This window comes from Parasteatoda tepidariorum, chromosome 8, assembly GCF_043381705.1.
Source record: "Parasteatoda tepidariorum isolate YZ-2023 chromosome 8, CAS_Ptep_4.0, whole genome shotgun sequence".
NCBI classification, from domain to species: Eukaryota; Metazoa; Arthropoda; class Arachnida; order Araneae; family Theridiidae; genus Parasteatoda; species Parasteatoda tepidariorum.
In genome coordinates, this window is record NC_092211.1 from 75,966,678 (window position 1) to 75,976,989 (window position 10,312).

The following is a 10,312-nucleotide window of genomic DNA, read 5'->3' on the forward strand; positions in this document are numbered from 1 at the left end:
AGAAAATAATTTGTGCTGTAAGGCTTTGTTTTAAAAAAATTATAGGCTCTGGTTGGAAATTTTTTTTTAGTAAAAATTGAACAAACAACAACCTAATAACATGTTCAATGTTTCGCACGGTAATGCTCTATGCCCACAGAACGTTCTTGATTTTACTTTAACACACATTTGATTATATTTTGATCACCAATTTAATTTCTATATCTTGATTGCTGAAGGAGTGAAAGTTTTGTTTTGGAAGTTCAAAAATATATTCCTCAGAGGTCTAACTTTTCTATCACTCTAAAGTAATAATAGTAATAAAACTAATAATAAAAGTTTGACTCTTTGTCTAGCTCAAAAGCAGAAAAAAAAAGCAAATTTTCAACTAAAAAAAAAAAAGGCAACAAATAAGAAGTTTTTGCATTTAGATATTAGAAAGACCCCAGGTGGCCAAACCTGTGGCAGACGCCAAAGACGCCAGAACCAGTGACGACAGAACCTGTGGCACGAAGACGTCAGAACATGTGGCACGAAGACGCCAGAACATGTGTCACGAAGACGCTGGAACGTGTGGCACGAAGACGTCAGAACATGTGGCACGGGTTCTGGGTTCGTGCAAGGTTGACTCAGCCTTTCATCTCTTCAGTGGGCTGATAAATGAGTACCAAGCATGCTTGGGAATTAAACACTGGGGGTTTCACGTTCGGCTGACCACCTAACCGAAATATCTGCTCCTGCACCCCAGAGCCCAAGGTCAAGAAAACTGAGATGGACACAGTAGGCCTTGGCTCTCTATGGGCTGTCACGCCACTGCGTTTAGTTTCTTTTAGATGTTAGAAAAATCTATTTCAAAATTCAAAATTTTTCTTTACGAATAAAAGAATAAAAAATAAGCATTTTGTCTGAAGAACTAAAGTTTATATATATTTTAAATATTTATAATCAAATAAAATTTAATAAACATGTTTAATAAATGATTTTTGTAAATTATTTAACTGATTTAAAACATAAAAAAATAGTACTTGAAAAGAAAAGAAAAAATAAAAGAAAAGAAAGCAAGCAAACGATATCTCTTCTTTTGATTCTGTGTACATCCCATATTGAAAAACATATATCCTCCTGGGATAAAATGTAGGTATTGAATCTCAAACATAATCTCTTTTATAATAAAAAAAATTTCAATCCAAAAATCATAGTTATTGTTATGTTTTTGGGCGGATAACTTTCCAAAGAGTGTGTCTTCTGCTGGTAAGTTCTTTTGATTTTGTTCTAGACATAACCTTTGATTTTGTTGTCTTTCTCTGAGGTGCTTGTGGAATTGTCTCGAAAGGATTTGAGTTATTACTCCAATTGCAAAAGAAAACTTTATTCTGGAAAAAAAGTATTAGGAGGCAGGATTTCCGTTTGCTATAAAGACAAAATCATTCAGCATTTAAAGTTTGTCAGTAGACGTAATTGAAAAGTTTTTCCTGATTTTTTTTCAAATTTTTCTGAAATACACTGTTGGAAATTTCTAGGAAAAATGGTTAAATGACAAATTATTTAATTGTTATTTTGTTACATTTAAACAAAACAGTGAAATAACCATAAATAAGATGGCAATCAAACTGTTAATTGTGAAAAAAAACCGTTTATTAACTGCTTTCATCTAATACGGTTAAACAACCAGAATTTTACAGGACAAACTAGGCCCACCTAATAAAGTAACTTAGTTTCTTGAAGATGGGTGCATATTAGAGCCGAGAGGGCTAATCTGGCAATCTCATGACCAACATAATGGGGGTCGACTTCCAGCGGTGACACCGCAATATTTTCTATATTCTCTACAATACTTGAAGAGTTTCTAGTATCCTACATTCTCCAAAGCACAATACACAACAAAAATCCTAGCTCATATGTTCAGTTAAATGTATTTTTTATGGTTTTGAAACCATGCTCGTTTTAAAATGGCTAAAAAACCGTATATTCAGGGTTTTATAACCATAGAAGTTGTAAACGGTTTCAAAATGGCAAAGGTAAATAATGTTCCTTAACATAAACTTTACGGTTCATGAGTGACAGATTACAGCTATTTTACCATAATTTTATAATGAGAATTTTAACAGTGTAGTATTTGATATCAGATAATTTGTTTTCAGTCAGATTAGTTTCGAAATGGGAAATTATGAATTTCATTTGTCGTAAAGGGTTTTTTGATGTATATTGAATAATATTTTAATTGATGGAAAAATCTTCAACTGAGTATAAAAGGAAGTATAAGTTTGAAACTGTTTGTACCCAATACTTCAAATTACTTCAACTTAATTTCTCAGAAAACCTGGTTCAATGTTAAACGATGCATGTTGAAAAAATTTCTGGTAAAATGACTAATTTGTAATGACATTTCTAGAAAAAAAACTATTATTCTCGTTAATAAAACCAAAATAAACAATTTATTTGGTAATTTTTCCGTTCGTATAGTTATAGTTTACCGGGAATTCCAATTTTCAAAATTCTAGTTCTCGTTACTCCACATTTAATAAAAAATACAAAACTGAGATGTAAATTCAACCGAATAAATTGTTTTTATGCCATGTTCTTAATGTATTATGATAAAATTACTAAATTTTAACACATTTATCTAACTTAACGACATATTTTTAAAACCATATTTTATCCTTAATTTTATTGTCAATCATTACCAAAGCGGTTCGGAAAAACTTATAGAGCTCTTTGGTTTTGCATTGGAACCAGAAGCATGGTAAATTCCACCATATTCTGGTAATTTTGACCAAATTATTTTTCTGTGTAACAAAACACATTTTAAACCATAATAGCATGCAAATTTGCTGAAACTTCAATAAGATGTTAAATTGAACAATGTTTCCATTTTTATTTAACCATAATACCTAGTAATCAACCATTGATTTGCAAGATAATAGTGTGGAGAAGCATAGTAAGTATTAAAGTTGTAAATATTGAGGTGTAGTACGTAACAAAATTTTTAACAATGTAGCACCTGACGGAAAAAAAACGCGAATGCATGACATTGTATGGTCTATATAGCAATTTCTTTGACTTCTATTTCAGTTAAATCGACATGAAAAGTGTCTCAAAATGAATGTGCTTAAAATCCAATAGTGGTTTCATATAAAAAAAAAGTGTTTGTTATAAATTAAAATTGACATCAAAAGTGCCAGGAGCTCAACACAGTGATCGTACTGTTTCTCTTCAAAGGTATCTACTGCAAGTTGAATTTTGGCAGCAAAAGTATCCAAAATTCAGCTCTATGACTTCAAAGAGTAATTTTCAGCATTTAGGTACTTCGGTTGTCAATTTACGATCCTCTAATGATTTCCCCCTTAAGATTAATTAGGTACAAATATCACAACAGTAATTTGTGTATATTTACTGAAAATATCTCTCCATATTACATAAAAACATAATGGTATAACATTGTTTTCTAATGTTGTCAGTGCAATTTTGCTAGCCGGAAAATCACAGGGTGGGATCCAGTTTTCCCACATTCGTTACCATAGTGTTTTGATTCTCATCAGCTTGAAATTAATAAAAGTCATAAAGGTATTGTTTTCTTATAAATATGCTTGTATCCCTCATTTAAAGGTACAGTTATTATTACGTTATGATTGTCTTCTAAATTAGATTAAAGTTAATTTTAAGTCTAAGTAACTTTTATTTTTAAAACTAAGAGAATTGTTTTTTTTATTTATTATAATGTAATTCTACGCTACATTTCAAGTTCTTTAAATCGGCGTCTATTCTTATTAACCATTTTACGTTTATTATTTTTGAAGCATACTACTTTAATATACAATTACAAATTGCTGTTTAAGAGATTCGTTAAATGATTTAGAACTTAACGATCAGCTTCATGACCAGAACCAGGTTTCTATATTATTCATCCCTTATAATTTCTTAATTCTTAGTTCTAGTTTTTTTAAAATTCTTATCAAACAAAAGTAATTCAAAAAAACCAACATATCTAAGTTTTTTTAAAATATTTTTTATTTCATTTATTTATTTTTTAAATTTTCTTATAGAGCGGGACTATTAACACACTTACGAATAGAATATTTCTAAACCTTAAATTGTTTTAAGTTTTTATGTAATGATAATAATATTAGCTCAAGCATAGTTTCGGATCATACAGTGGAAGGACTTATTACCATTTGCATTAAGTTATATCAAGTTTATAGGAAATGTTTATATAATGCCTTAATAATCCTTTATGTATAAAGCTACTAGCAAACCATATTTAATTGAATGCATCTTCGTGAACAAATTGGCATAACCTGATTATAGCCTATCATCATTTAACATCAAGCTTATGTGCATATGCATAATCACTACAAATTTTATGAGGGAGTCGTTCTTGACAACTATTATTGAAAAGCATATATAGTTGATTCTAACAATTCCACAAATGCAAATTGTGTTCCACATATAAATAATCCATGTATATAATCTTCCTACTTCCCATTATTTTCGTGTATCATACACTGAAGAGCCAAAAAAACTGGTATACCTGCCTAATATCCTGTAGGCCCCCCGCGAGTATGCAGAAGTGCCGCAACACGACGTGNAATAATCATATATAGTTGATACTAACAATTCCACAAATGTAAAGTGTGCTTCTAATACAAATCCTTATGTATATAATTTTCCCACTTCCCATTATTTTCTTGTATCATATTATTGTTTTTCCTACTTTATCTTATGTATTTGTTTATCCAAATGTATTTACATAATATGCAATGTTTAGCCACTCCTCTTCTGTTTGGTCACTATTTTTGGCGCTCAGCTGGCATGGGTCTTAAATGTCAATAGTCAAAGTTGCACAATGTCGGAAATTACCTGTTTCTCTAAATATTTATAAAGTAATAAATAAACAATAAATTAGTGATCCTGATATCCGTTCATTTGCAAATGAACATGGGGTGATGGTCAGTCTTGATGGTGGCAGCAGAAATTAAGCTGGTTTTTGATGGAATGTAAGTTGGTAACCAACAAAATAAGTTGGTTCCTGATTATTTTTTGTGTTGGACCATCAAAAAATACCATCAAACCATGTTGGTTTTTGATGGATTGTTTTGTTGGATTATTGAAAAATACCATCAAAATATGTTGGTTCCTGATAAATTTTTTTGTTGGACCATCAAAAAATACCATCAAACCATGTTGGTTTCTGATGGATTTTTTTTTGTTGAACTATTGAAAAATACCATCAAAATATGTTGGTTCCTGATAAATTTTTTTGTTGGACCCTCAAAAAATACCATTAAACTCTGTTGGTTCTTAATGGATTTTTTGTTGGATCATTGAAAAACACCATCAACTATGTTGGTTTTGTCTATGTTGGTCCAACATAAATTAGTTCCATTTCCTAACATACTTAATGGTACTATCAGTTATTAAGATGGTTTTTAATGGAATATAAGTTGAGACCAGCAACATATGTTGGTTCCTGATTAATTTTTTTGTTGGGCTATCAAAAACTACCATCAAACCATGTTGGCTCCTGATGGATTTATTTGTTGGACTATCGGAAAATACCATCAAACCATGGTGGTTTTGTTCATGTTGGCCCAACATAAATTAGTTCCATTTCCTAATATGAGGTGATGGTCAGTCTTGTTGGTACCATCATAAAATATGATTGTTTTTGATGGAAGTTCATGATGGTTACCATCATATTCATGTTGGTCCATCAAAGAAAAACCATCATAAATTTTGTCTTGGGTGGAAAGGGAAAATACTAAATTACAGTTGTGAACTCACCAAATTGGTTATAGAGAGCCGGGATAGCCTTGTTGGTAGGGCACTGCGCCCATGTTCAAGAGGTCGTGGGTTCAATCTCCGCCAGCTGAAGACTCCCCGTGTAGTAAATGGTGACTGATGTATGCTAACTCTGTCGAGTCACAAAGTCCCCTATGTTCCTATAACAAATCATACCTCTAGCGGTACTTATCCAGGAGTATCCTTGTCTTCTGGATTGGTTCAAAATTACAATGCTACAGAGTTGAACATTAGTCGTCGTAAGCACAAAATTGGGTCGACTGCTTAATGACGGTTATATAATAAAATAAAATTTGTTATAGAGCCATGATGGCTTAGGGGATAGAGCGTTCGCCTTCCATGAGGTGAACCGGGTTCGAATCTGAGTAATGGCTGGTCGATGCGAATTCCCCATCCGACTGACCACAGTGCTGACGTAAAATATCCTCAGTGTTAGACGGATCATGGGTTAAAGTCTCCTTGCCGTCAAGCTAATCGTTGGGAGGTTCTTGTGGTCTTCATCTCCATTTCATACAAATGAGGGTTAGTTCCAACAAAAAGTCCTCCACGAAGGTAAATTTCTCCCAATACTTGATCCAGGAGTTCCCTTGTCTCTGGATTATGCTCAAAACTATAAGTCTATGAAGTTGAACATTAGTAGTCGTAATCCCAAAAATTGGATAGGCTGTTTAATGACGGTTATTAAATAAAATAAAATTTGTTATAAAAATATATATATATTTAATTTTAAATGTTATTTTAAAAAATGATTACTCTAATTACGAAAAATTATTTGCGAAAATTTATCTATGTTCATTAATAGATCTTAGAATTTCCGAGTTGGAAAATGTTTGGACGCAGAAAATGTAGGCGAATAGAATTCTTTTTACTATATATATATTAACTGAATAATTTCAATTTTCGTAAAAAAAACTGTTTTATGCCAAGGAACAACAGTTATTGTGAAGCAATCCTGGTTGGTGAAAGGCAGTGAACATGGGGCTTAGCCCCCTAATGTTGGTTTTTTAACTGATCTGTCCTTGATAGGAATAACAACGTTTACTTTTTACATTATAAATTCCGGAAAATATTTCGAAATCAAATTTACATTTTGGAATAAATAATGCTTTTGCATTAGTTCCGATTATATTTCGTTGAAACAATCGATGTGTAAAAAAACGACTTTGAATCCATATTTTAATGCATTCGTATCTTCGGAGATATAAAGCAGAACATCGTATAAAATATTTATGGAATAAAACTCATAAAATTAAGAAGCATCCTAGCAAGATGTGTGAATTAATGGCGAAATTTAAGGAGCAAAATTTGCATATGCAACGGAGTACCCTATGGAGATAAAAGACAAAAATTACAGAGTCGTAAAAGATTTGTTCTGTGTAGTTTAAAGTACATTACACAAAATGGGATTTTATTCGAAAATTATGAATCTGTCATGACCACGGAGGAAAATATATTTTCCGTACCAGAAAGAAAAATGGCCGGAGATATTTTCGGTGGATTCCGCTGTCTAGTTTAACCAAGATTATGCTAAATTCAGTTTTTAGATTTATTCTAATGGAACTTTTTGATGAGAAATGCATTAAAGTAGCCAGAAGTTTCGGAAAATGAGTATTCTAATTTCTTTTCGTAACATGATGAATGGGCACGGTAAAAATAGTGTATGCAAATTAGTACTTTGGTTTGAAGACGGAAATATAATTAGAAAAAATCCACATAGTTTAAAGTAAATATTCATCAGAAACGTAGAAAGCGTCTTTAGTGGTTGCATTTTTCTGATGTATACATTTATTTCAAAAGTAGACTTTAAACAATTGTGATTTCGAACTATTTGTAAAGCAATATGAAATGGTAATAGTTTAACGTGAGTTTATTTCATTTTCTATATTTAGAATAATACTTACTTTTGAATATAAATAAACATGAGTAATAAAAGTAAATTTAACTCTATATCGATCAATTATTCACCCAACAATTAATGGTATAAGACAAGGAAGAAAAATCGAATTGCATCATTGATTCAAATCTGCTGCTTTTTTTATTTTAAAGTATCATTAATTTAAACGCTAGCAAACTTTTCAGAATTTCATGAAGAATATCCAAAATGGAACAAATTTTTTGGTTGGGAGTATATATTTAGTGATATGTGAACATGCCTCTAAAAATAACTGTTATAAAAATAGTCAAAGTTAGTTTAAATTACGATAGAATTTCTCTAAATTAGTGACCACATTTTCCCCTTTTTTATAAGATTCCCTCATATTACCTTATCTTTACCTAAGTACTAAAGTTAGAAAGCAAGCCCTAGACATTTTACCGTTTAACCAAATCGTTTAGATAAGTCAAAACGTGATTCAAAGGTAAAATAAAATGAGTTGAAAACTGAAATAAAATATATAAATTAATTAAATAAATCAAGCAAATAAACAGTGGAGGGCTTGCAACTCGAGAAGAAGAATACCTTATTAGGCCCAATCATGATATTAAATCAGATAGTTGCTCATAATCAGGCGATAATGTGCAACAATGGTTAACGTTAACATTACAGCAATTAACGTTGCTTGGCGTTAACGTTACTCGGTGGATTAACATTATAGCAATTAGACTTTTTTTTATCACGATAAATCAATTTTGGATCAGATTTGATTGGATACCTGTAATCGACATCACGTATGTGTGTCGATCCTGATTGGCTTTCGAATCGTGACCTAAAACGAGTGCCACAATTAAACCCACGACGACGTCAATTGCAGGCATCCAATTGGATGGTTGAATAAGTAAAAAATCTAATAATACATTGCCATAAATAAAAATTAAAAATTGAAGAGTTCTTCAAGAGTATAAACGAGGGATAGTTGACTTGAAATTTATGTCAAAAGTTGATTAGCAAAAATCAAAAAAGTTATATGTTGAATCAGAAACCGGGTACATGATTCTTGGCAAATAAGTTAATCAAAAGAATTCTTCCTAAGTGTTAAGTTTAAAGATGCCTTTCAATGGGCATCGTCTTTGCTTTTCCTTAACTAAGTTCCATAATCTTCATAACTATTAGAATCTTTGAAGAAAATCTGAAGGTAATTTTTATTGGTGCAATACAACTTGGTGTTAGTGTACCAAAATTTTGTCAAGATTATATTACACATCATTATTTTAATTTCAAGATTAATGAACAAAGCCTAAATTAATTTAAATTTGATTAAAAATTTAAAATACTAAAGTTTAAAATACAAATGATTTTTATGGAAAATTGCCTTTACGTTCATTCCTTTTTAATTGCGAATTTTTGACTTCTTCGTGTTCGTAAAAATTCTTAATCGATACAATTTTATTGTAACCAAGGCTCGAAGAAACTCAGAAATTTTACCCATCCCCGCGGACGGCTTGCCCAACAATGTACGCGTCCTCCTTTGAAACTAACCCGTAGCTTCGAAATAAATATAAATATAATTTTCTCTTATTTATTGAAAGCATTTATATAAATTGCACAATGAATTAGTAGTTACTAGGATTACAAGTACTAAGATTACATTATGCAGTAATAAAAGAAATACTAGGTTACTAATAGTAACCTTGTATTTCTTTCATGAAATAGCTTATTTCTTTTATGAAATAATTTAAATGACAAAGGTCAAGTTATCTGGAAAGTCAATTTATCCGAGGCTACTGCGTTTTTTAAATGAATCAAATATGACGTTTGCCAGTTCCACAATCAGGCCAATGATTTACAGAGGTTTCTGCACAGAAATCTGAAAGGGGTTTTCCATTTATGTTTTTGTTCATAATTGCGTTTAACGCTTCTTGTTTAAGACCAGTGCACAATGTGTTTTTTTGTAAGTTCATTGCTTAAAAGCCCCTTTCAACCGCTGCATTACTCCCAGACAGAGAAAACATCAATTCTAATAACAAAAATTGAAAAAGTATCACGAACATTAACGGGAAAATGACCATCCGCGCGGACGTCGGATTCGAGAAATTCGTTGTCCGCGGGGAATTTTTGACCGCCGAGAACAGGCGGACGGGTGGTTTTTCTAGCCCTGATAGGAACAATTTCTGAGAAATTGCGGTGAAATCAATCTTTATATAGTTTAATGTCTTATTCTTATTGATATTCCAAAAAAATATTGAAGTAAGTTTTGAGAAATTGGCTATGAGTGCAGAGAAAAAAAAATCTTTTTCGATTTTGATTTGTACCTTTTAGCAATATTCCAACAATAATCAATCAACATTGTAAGCAATTTCTGAGAAGTCAGCTTATATGCTGTGAAAAAAAATTCAATATGAATTTTGATGACGTATTTTTATTGACATTGCAACCATAAGTCTGATTGAACTTGATTGTCAGAAATGAATAATTTTTGATACTGCACAATGCTATTGATATGAGTCAATGGCTAAGTGTTTTATAAATTGTAATTTATAAAACACTCTTATTGCAAACTTCATCGAAATTTCAAAAATGATTCATTTCTGAAGTTTTCAGATTGAAAAAAAAAATATTGGTTTAGAACTCTGAGTGGAACAACGCATTCTAATTTTC